The following is a 10,834-nucleotide window of genomic DNA, read 5'->3' as shown; positions in this document are numbered from 1 at the left end:
TCTGAGTGGGGAGAAGTTGAGTATGGTGGGTGGGAGAGCGGGAGAGGGGGGGGGCGGGCGACCACACAGCGCCCTACTCTCCTAGCCAGTGCAACCATGTCACAACTGCTAGATGCTATGGTGTAAACGTGGCTGCTTTTAAGCCTGGTCTCCTGAACGTGTGACGGTGTGTTTGCATATGTGTGAACCAGCTGTCCTGTCACCTGACTCAGAGTGCCCTCCCTGAACCAACACTACGCTCCATAAAGTGATGGCGAATGTAATAATACACAGAGCCTTGTGTAAGTAATGGGACAGGGAAGCATTCTTTCTTCTTTTGGCTCGACACTCAAAAGGTTTGGATTTGAAATCAAATGATTGACCCCAATTACTATGAGGTTAAAGTAGAGGTAGAGATTCCCAGCTTTCTGAAATGGATTTGCCTTTGGAGTCTGCTATTCGGTTGTTAAGTCTGACGTCACGCGTGACGTTTAGCAATTTCCGGGTCCAAATAAAAAATTCCCAGCACCAGAGTACCAGTGTACTAAAGCGGTAGAATGACAGTTCAATCGTTTTTTAGACTCTGATCTATTCATACAACAAGGGACGCAGCACTTTCCCGCTTTTCCCTTATTGTCAGCGTCTTTGAGCCTCGGAAAAGCGCTATACAAATATATGAATATATGAATTATTATTATTACTGCGGCATTTTGAAGAGAGCGCCTCAGCCAACGTTGGACCCGGAAACACGTCACGACTTAACAACCGAATTGTTGTCTGTCAACATGAGGACCAAAGAGGTGTCAATGAACGTCAAGAGGCCGTTATTACGCTCAGAAACCTTAGGCTTGCAGTTTGGAGCATCGTTAAAAAGAAAAAAGCACTGGTGAGTTCAGAAACAATCACAAACAGGCGGGTAGGCCAAGGGAGACTTCCACACTGGATGACCGAAGATTGCTGACCCTGATTAAGAAAAATCCCCAAGCAACTGTCCCACAGATCAAGAACACTCTCCAGGAGGTAGCGGTGAATACAAGATTACTGTCTGCAGAATACGCTTCACTGGAAGGTGCCAACCACTAGTTATCTTAAAAAAGGATGGTAAAGGATTGCTAAAAAGCCTGGAAACATTTCTTATCGATAGATAAGATGAATATTATCATGGACCTCACCTCTTGCTCTCTCGCTCGATCGCTCTCTCTCTCTCTCTCTCTCTCTCTCTCTCTCTCTCTCTCTCTCTCTCTCTCTCTCTCTCTCTCTCTCTCTCTCTCAGGGATGCGTTGGTGACCAGCTCAGTGAACTGCCTGACCAGTTTCCTGTCTGGGTTTGTGATCTTCACTGTGTTGGGCTACATGGCTGAGATGAGGAACCAGGGGGTGGAGACTGTAGCCAAGGGGGCAGGTAAGACACACCTGTAAGACACACCTGTAAGACACACCTGTCAGACACACCTGTAAGACACACCTGTAAGATACACACCTGTAAGACACACCTGTAAGATACACACCTGTAAGACACACCTGTAAGATACACCTGTAAGATACACCTGTAAGACACACCTGTAAGACACACCTGTAAGACAGACCTGTAAGACACACCTGTAAGATACACCTGTAAGATACACACCTGTAAGATACACACCTGTAAGACACACCTGTAAGACAGACCTGTAAGACACACCTGTAAGATACACCTGTAAGACAGACCTGTAAGATACACACCTGTAAGACACACCTGTAAGACACACCTGTAAGACACACCTGTAAGACAGACCTGTAAGACACACCTGTAAGATACACACCTGTAAGATACACACCTGTAAGATACACACCTGTAAGACACACCTGTAAGACACACCTGTAAGACACACCTGTAAGATACACACCTGTAAGACACACCTGTAAGACACACCTGTAAGACACACCTGTAAGACAGACCTGTAAGACACACCTGTAAGATACACCTGTAAGACAGACCTGTAAGATACACACCTGTAAGACACACCTGTAAGATACACACCTGTAAGACACACCTGTAAGACACACCTGTAAGACACACCTGTCAGACAGACCTGTAAGACACACCTGTAAGATACACACCTGTAAGACACACCTGTAAGATACACACCTGTAAGACACACCTGTAAGACACACCTGTAAGACACACCTGTCAGACAGACCTGTAAGACACACCTGTAAGATACACACCTGTAAGACACACCTGTAAGATACACACCTGTAAGACACACCTGTAAGATACACCTGTAAGACACACCTGTAAGACACACCTGTAAGATACACCTGTAAGACAGACCTGTAAGACACACCTGTAAGACACACCTGTAAGATACACACCTGTAAGATACACACCTGTAAGACACACCTGTAAGATACACACCTGTAAGATACACCTGTAAGATACACACCTGTAAGACACACCTGTAAGACACACCTGTAAGATACACCTGTAAGATACACCTGTAAGACACACCTGTAAGATACACACCTGTAAGATACACCTGTAAGATACACCTGTAAGATACACACCTGTAAGATACACACCTGTAAGATACACCTGTAAGATACACCTGTAAGATACACCTGTAAGACACACCTGTAAGACACACCCAGTGGCGGACTGGCCACCGGGCAAGCCTGGCAAATGCCAGGAGGGCCGCGAGACTCTGGGCCGCTCAGAATGTATTATATAAAAAAAAAATATATATATTTGTAATTTTGTCTCTGGTGATTTTCATTGAAAATAACGTATTTCAGCAGACCGCGGCCCAAAACATTTTATATCGGCCGGGCCATCCACGCAGTTCTGCATCGCGGATGCCCAGGGCCCTAAACCAATAGGAGCAGAGCTCCCCTATGGGGCGGAGCTAGCAGGGTAAACCAATAGGAGCAGAGCTTTAGGTAGCGGGGTAAACCAATAGGAGCAGAGCTCCCCTATGGGGCGGAGCTCCACGATGTAGGGAGTATTATGTCCATAACTATCGTAGTCAGTTCTATATCGCCAGTGGACACGCACCTCATGTCATCATTCCGTTTATAACAGCAGTTAACGTTACACTGCTTTCATTTTCAGAATGGGGGAATTTGATGAGAGCGATGCAGTTAATGTGCAACAACTGGATGCAGGGAGCAAGTGTAGTTGGAAGTAGGAATGCACCGAAATTCGCATGTATTGGGCCGAAAATAGCACAAAAAAGTACATTCGGTGTGAAAAGGCTATTGAAAGAGATATTGACTGATGACTGCCTACTGATAATACATATAATTACAGCAAACATGTCGGTAGTTTGGCATCTGTCCTCTGACTTTTTATCACAAAAAGTTAACAATCCGTGTTGCGTGTTGCTTTTGGAAATAGGGCTGTTGTGTCGCAAATGCCAGGGCTGTTTTTTGATCCCAGTCCGCCCCTGGACACACCTGTAAGATACACCTGTAAGATACACACCTGTAAGACACACCTGTAAGACACACCTGTAAGATACACACCTGTAAGACACACCTGTAAGACACACCTGTAAGATACACACCTGTAAGATACACACCTGTAAGACACACCTGTAAGATACACACCTGTAAGATACACACCTGTAAGATACACACCTGTAAGATACACCTGTAAGATACACCTGTAAGACACACCTGTAAGATACACACCTGTAAGATACACACATGTAAGATACACACCTGTAAGACACACCTGTAAGATACACCTGTAAGACACACCTGTAAGACACACCTGTAAGATACACACCTGTAAGACACACCTGTAAGATACACACCTGTAAGATACACCTGTAAGACACACCTGTAAGATACACACCTGTAAGATACACCTGTAAGATACACACCTGTAAGACACACCTGTAAGATACACACCTGTAAGATACACCTGTAAGACACACCTGTAAGACACACCTGTAAGATACACACCTGTAAGACACACCTGTAAGATACACCTGTAAGATACACACCTGTAAGATACACACCTGTAAGACACACCTGTAAGACACACCTGTAAGATACACACCTGTAAGATACACACCTGTAAGACACACCTGTAAGATACACACCTGTAAGACACACCTGTAAGATACACACCTGTAAGATACACACCTGTAAGACACACCTGTAAGACACACCTGTAAGACACACCTGTAAGATACACACCTGTAAGACACACCTGTAAGATACACACCTGTAAGATACACACCTGTAAGACACACCTGTAAGATACACACCTGTAAGACACACCTGTAAGATACACACCTGTAAGACACACCTGTAAGACACACCTGTAAGACACACCTGTAAGACACACCTGTAAGACACACCTGTAAGATACACACCTGTAAGACACACCTGTAAGATACACACCTGTAAGATACACCTGTAAGACACACACCTGTAAGATACACCTGTAAGACAGATGATCACAAGGTTGGCCGATCGGCGGTTCGAGCCCCGGCTGGCCACATGTCGAAGTGTCCTTGGGCTAGACACTGAACCCCAAAATTGCTCCCAGTGAGTGGGCCAGCGCCTTGCATGGCAGCTTGCCGCCATTGGTGTGTGAATTGGTGTGTGAATGGGTGTGTGAATGGGTGAATGAGAGGCCGTTGTAAAGGGCTTTGGAGCAGCTTTGGAGCAGCAAAAAAGGCGCTATATAAGTGCAGTCCATTTACCATTTACCTGTAAGACGCACACTTGTAAGACACACCTGTAAGATACACCTGTAAGACACACCTAACTGACTCTGTTGTTATAATAAAGTGTTAGGTACAGACTGAGATTATTATTATTATTAGCATTATTATTATTAGCATTATTATTTTTTTTATTATTGTTATTATTATTATACATTGATTTGTACTCATATAATAATAATTATTATTAGAGAGAGAGAGAGAGAGAGAGAGAGAGAGAGAGAGAGAGAGAGAGAGAGAGAGAGAGAGAGAGAGAGACAGTGGCAGAGACAGAGACAGAGAGAGAAAGAGAGAGAGAGAGAGAGAGAGAGAGAGAGAGAGAGAGAGAGAGAGAGAGAGAGAGAGAGAGAGAGAGAGAGAGAGAGAGAGAGAGAGAGAAAAGGACAGAGAGACAGAGAGACAGAGAGGCAGAGAGGCAATAATTATTATTATAATTATTAATATAATGTTAATATCATGTTATTATTGTTGTTGTTATATGTATTAAACCTAACCCTATTATTCAGGGGAGCCAAAAACAAACAGAGCATTACATTCAAGTACAATACATTACATTTGTATGTACATTTTTATTTTAGTACTTATAGGGAACGGTTGTGTAAATAGTACCTACAGCAGACTAGACTTACTAGAAGTTGGTACGCAAAACGAGAGGACTGTAACAACGGAATTCTTGAAACAACAGCAGATTCCACTCGACATTGCTCGGACACCGGGTGAACAATGGTATACGATCAGTGTGCGAATTAAATCACGGTGTGCGGGGGAGCCCAGGGATTAAAGCAAAAAAAATTAAAAAAGGCCAAATCGGGGCCGGTGGCTTTCCGTGCGCAAAGCGCGCGTGCGATTTTCCGTTCTACGTTCTAATGCTTTGACTTTTCTTTCTAAAAATGTGAACACATTTCCGCGTTGTCGAAAATCAATGACACATCGCTAGTCAACTAACACGGCTTGTTTTGTGAGCCTGCTAACAATGTAAAGTAGTGTTCTAGTTAACTAGGTAACAATGTAAAGTAGTGTTCTAGTTAACTAGGTAACAGTCCAATCCATTTCGCTGCAGTATTTTGGCTTGACTAGCGAGTTTGTGTTGTGATTCTCAACAACGTAGTTTCACCCTTTTCCATAGTTTTGAATAATAAATGTGTGGACTGACGATGTATCGCAGCCTAACTTATTCTAATAATTATTTAACATAGTTTTATTCTGATAATGATTCCCCCCTCCTCCCAGACTTACAAGGTCACATTATTATTGGATTGGTTGTTTGGTGCCGGGTGAAGTTAGCTAAACATTTAACCTGCTAGCTTATGTCGAATATTTTCTCTGTTTCAGTGATCAAAGAAGAGGTAAAAACTCCTGGCCAAAGTTAAAGAGTATTTATTCAAAAAAGATCGGGTCCTCAGATTACAGGCACACAAAACAGTCAGAACGTGAGGAGAGGTAGACAGCAGACAGAATGAGCTCCTCCTTGAGCACAGGATTTTATAGCGGCCCTCAGCCAATCACATCACAGTATGTTCTTGGCCAATCATGATCCTTCCTTCTAGGCCTCTGATTGGCCTATACCCTTGGGGGCGTGCATGTTCGTGTGTGTGTGTCCGCGCATGTGCGACAATTGCAAATCTCCCCGAGATCGTTTGTAATGAAATAATAAAGTATTAATAAAGTATATATGAAGTAATAAAAATATACGTGTAATATGTGTAAAATATACGTGAATATATGTGTAAGATATACGTTATATAAGAAGGCTATTAATGTGTAAAAATATACGACACTAGCAAGAGAAACATCATGTCACTCTCCAAAGGTCTAAAGAGGAAAGTTGACGGTGAAAACAGGGCATTTAAAGAGGAATGGACAGCGAACTATACGTTCATCCTACCTGGTTTCATCAATGCAAAGCCGTTGTGAGACTCACATTTTCTGTGCTCACAATGAATGTTCCCTTCCACCTATACATGCGAGTCATCCTTTTCGTCAATGAATGTGATAAAGACGGACTAGAGGAATCGATTGGTGCATAAAAACCTTGAGAACTGCCGGATTAAAGTGACGTCCATAATAATAATAAATAATAATACATTAGACTTATAGCGCTTTTCTAGACACTCAAAGACGTCCATATCACCAGATAGCCAACAAATAGTGACCGATGGGAGATGCCAGTTTTCTCATTAAGTGAGATTTAATAGCCTAATATTATTTTTTCTATTTTTAATGAATGGCTCATTGTAATTATTATCCCTAGTAATGTAGCGTGTTTGCTCTGTCATTAAATGTTTTTCAGGAGCATATAGGCTAAGCGGATTCAGCTTTTTCTTTTTTTTGCGCCGATTTAGTTGTCAATGTTTTTCATAAAATTAAACTGCATTTGCTTTGTTACTGTTCACATGTGTGGTGCAGTCACATTCACATAGCCTATAAGTAAACATTAAGTTTGAATGATTTACTGAGCTGGCGTTACTTTTTTCAAACCACACACCGCATGTCGGCTATTTCAGCACCACGCATTGTCCACCTACTTCTCACTATGAGGGGTTCAGCGTCAGTGCACCCCGCTCTGTTACTGTCGCATAGTTGTAGCCAATAAAGGCCTATAAGGCTATTATATATCATTTACTGTATATACCTAATACCAACATCAAAATAGATTGTATGCCTCTACAAATCATATTACACCAGGTAAAATCCGTCACAACTTGGAATAAATCCATCGCAATTTGGAATATTTTAGAGCTCCCCCAAAATTTCACAAACCATGTTTCCAGGGGAGCTCATGTCACCACTAGGGGAGCTATAACTCCCCGAGCTCCCCCTTATTTCGCACCCTGTATACGATCCCAACCCTAAGGCGCAAGCGGCGGGGTCGAGATCGCAAGCAACGCCGAGGACGCAGGGGAGGCCTGCTAGCTAGGCTGAGGAGAAGCCCGAATAAGCCTGCTTTGCCGAGTATATTCCTATCCAACGTCAGGTCTCTGGCTAACAAGATGGACGAACTGAGACTGCAGGTCGCTTCCAATAACAACGTGGGGGACAGCTGTGTGATTATTCTCACAGAGACCTGGCTCAACGACACCATCTTGGACTCGGCCGTCGGGCTAGAAGGCCGTACTTTACACCGTGCGGACAGGACTTTGCTTAGTGAGAAGACGCGCGGAGGCGGCCTCATTATATCGACGAAGGACAGCTGGTGCTTAAACACAAAAACTGTAAGTAGCCACTGCTCCCCAGACCTGGAATACTTGACTGTTAAATGCCGACCCACATACCTCCCGAGGGAATTCAACGCAGTGTACATAACATGTGTTTACATTGCGCCTAGCGCGGTTGGTAGCTTAGCATTGGCGCGGCTACATGACGTCATCAGTAGTGGTGGTCTAGTGCAGTGTTTCTCAACCCTCTCCTCGGGGCGCCCCAGCCGCACCACATATTTGATCTGTTCCACCACCAGCTCACCTGATTCAACTAATCAAGTGCAAAGCAATTATGGTTTGTACTTGATTAGTTGAATCAGGTGAGCTGGTGTTGGAACAGATCAAATATGTGGAGCGGCTGGGGCGCCCTGAGGAGAGGGTTGAGAAACACTGGTCTAGTGGATAGTGTGTTGGACTTGTGATCGGAAGGTTGTGAGTTCAAATCCCGCCTGAAACCACACCACTACTAGTGTGCCCTTGAGTAAGGCACTTAGCCCTCAGTTACTCCAGGGGGACTGTCCCTGTAATTCGTAATTGTAAGTCGCTTTGGATAAAAGCGTCTGCTAAATGGCAAAATTAAAATTAAATTAGTGGACAGAGCGCAGACCCACAGGCAGTTCATATAATCGCCGGGGACTTCAATCATGCTGACCTGAAGGTAGTACTACCGAAGTTCTATCAGCATGTTAAATGTGCAACAAGAGGAGAAAAAACACTGGATAAGGTATACACCAACATCAAGCTTGCTTACAAGGCTAGACCGCTAGCTCATCTAGGCATGTCTGACCATGTGTCAATCCTCCTGATCCCAGCCTACACTCCCATGAGGAAAAGTGCTCCCATCACCACTAAGACTGTCAGAACCTGGCCAGCAGGGTCCGCTCCACTGCAGATCTGCCTGAATGACACCTCATGGCAGGAATATGAGCATGAGGACCTGGAACAGTTCACGTCGTCGGTTCTAAACCACATAGTGAACTGCACCAACTCAGCCACCGTGGACAAACGGGTCCGGGTCTACCCCAACACGAAGCCATGGATGACTGGGAAGGTCCAAAAACTGCTCAAGGAGAGGGACAACGCCTTCTCAGCGAAGGACACTGCTGTACAGCACCACCAGGGCTAACCTAAAGCGTGGCATCCGGGAGGCCAAGGCAGACCACAGAGAGAAGATTGAGGAATGCTTCCTGAGCAACGACTCCAGGCGGGTGTGGCAGGGGGTTCAGCACATGACAAACTTCAGAGCCAACAGGCTCACAGCCGCGGAGGACGACCCCCTGCTGGCGAAAAAGCTGAACTCCTTCTACGCCCGGTTCGACGAGGGGCGAACGGAGGTAACCACAACACAAACACCACTCTCTCCAGCTCTCAGCAGCCTCACCCTCACAGAGCATGAAGTGAGACGCGTGCTGAAGGCGGTGGACCCCAGGAAAGCCTCAGGGCCGGATGGCGTCCTGGGACGGGTGCTGAGGGACCGCGCCGACCAGCTGGCCAGGGTTTTCACCAACGTCTTCAACCAGTCCCTGTCCCAGGCCACCATCCCACCCTGCCTGAAAACCTCAACTATCATCCCCGTCCCGAAGAAAAGCACGGTGAGCTGCCTAAACGACTACCACCCGGTGGCACTCACACCAATCATCATGAAGTGCTTTGAGAAACTAGTCCGGGCCCACATAGTCACACGCCTCCCGCCCAACCTGGATCCATACCAGTTCGCCTACAGAGCCCACAGGTCCACAGAGGACGCCATCGCGACGACTCTCCACTCCACTCTATCCCACCTGGAGAGGGGAAACAGCTACGCGAGACTGCTCTTTGTGGACTTCAGCTCTGCCTTCAACACCATCCTTCCAGACAGGCTAGTGACCAAACTACTAGACCTGGGACTATCACACTCTATGTGCATGGATCAAGGACTTCCTGTCTGACCGCCCACAGAGGGTGCGGGTGGGCTCCCACACCTCCACAGCCCTCAGACTCAGCACTGGGTCCCCCCAGGGCTGCGTGCTAAGCCCCATCCCCTACAACCTCTACACCTACGACTTCACCCCCGTCCACCCCAGCAACTCCATCGTAAAGTTTGCAGACGACACCACCGTGGTGGGCTGCATCTCGGGGGGGGGCGAGGCGGCGTACAGGGATGAGGTGGAGCAGCTGGGCAAGCTGTGCAAGGTTAACAACCTGCTGCTGAACCAGTCAAAGACCCAGGAAATCATTGTGGACTTCAGGAGGAAAAAATCTGAGGTCCAGCCCCTGCTCGTCGATGGAAGGAGCGTGGAGAGAGTCTCAACCCTCCGATTCCTGGGGGTGCACATACAGGATGACCTGTCCTGGAAGATCAACACAGCAGCCATCATCAAGAAGGCACAACAGCGGCTCTACTTCCTGAGAGTCCTCAGGAAAGACCACATCGGACAGGAGATGCTTGTGACCTTCTAACGCTCCGCAGTGGAGAGCATCCTCACCTACTGCATCTGCGTGTGGTTCTCCAGCTGCACAGCCGCAGAGAGGAATGCGCTACAGAGAGTCGTGAGATCGGCCCAGAAGATCACCGGCGCCCCCCTCCCCTCTCTGGAAGAGCTGTACAACACACGCTGCCTCAGGAAGGCCTCCAAGATCTCCAGAGACCCATCCCACCCTGGGTACGAACACTTTGCTCGGCTGCCCTCGGACAGGCGGTTCAGGACCATGTTCGCAAGGACAAACAGACTGAAGCTCAGCTTCTACCCCAGGGCCATTCAGGCCCTGAACACAGCAAAGACCTAGGTTCTAGGCCATGGACAATCTAGACAATTTGATGGCAGCTACTAGATTGAAATCAAGTGCAATACTGAAACACAACTGTGAACATTTCAAACCTGCAAACTGCGACACTTTAAATGAATGTGCAATAACACTATGTGCAATATGACAACCCTCGGGTACATAAGGTTCAGAGATA

At 46.2% G+C, this 10,834-nt stretch overlaps 1 pseudogene across 1 annotated transcript in view; it reads left to right on the top strand.

Annotated features, from left to right (window-relative positions):
* Nucleotides 1-764: 764 nt before the first annotated feature.
* LOC308172454 (sodium-dependent serotonin transporter-like) overlaps nucleotides 765-10,834 on the top strand; it is a 23,447-nt pseudogene continuing 13,377 nt past the window's right edge. Inside the window, exons 1-2 of the transcript XR_013938066.1 lie at nucleotides 765-865; nucleotides 1,253-1,380. The product of XR_013938066.1 is annotated as a sodium-dependent serotonin transporter-like (transcript). The remainder of the gene's footprint in view (nucleotides 866-1,252; nucleotides 1,381-10,834) is intronic.

Source organism: Nansenia antarctica (assembly GCF_963989245.1).
Source record: "Nansenia antarctica genome assembly, chromosome: 17".
NCBI lineage: Eukaryota > Metazoa > Chordata > Actinopteri > Argentiniformes > Microstomatidae > Nansenia > Nansenia antarctica.
This window is presented reverse-complemented; position numbering and strand designations above follow the sequence as displayed.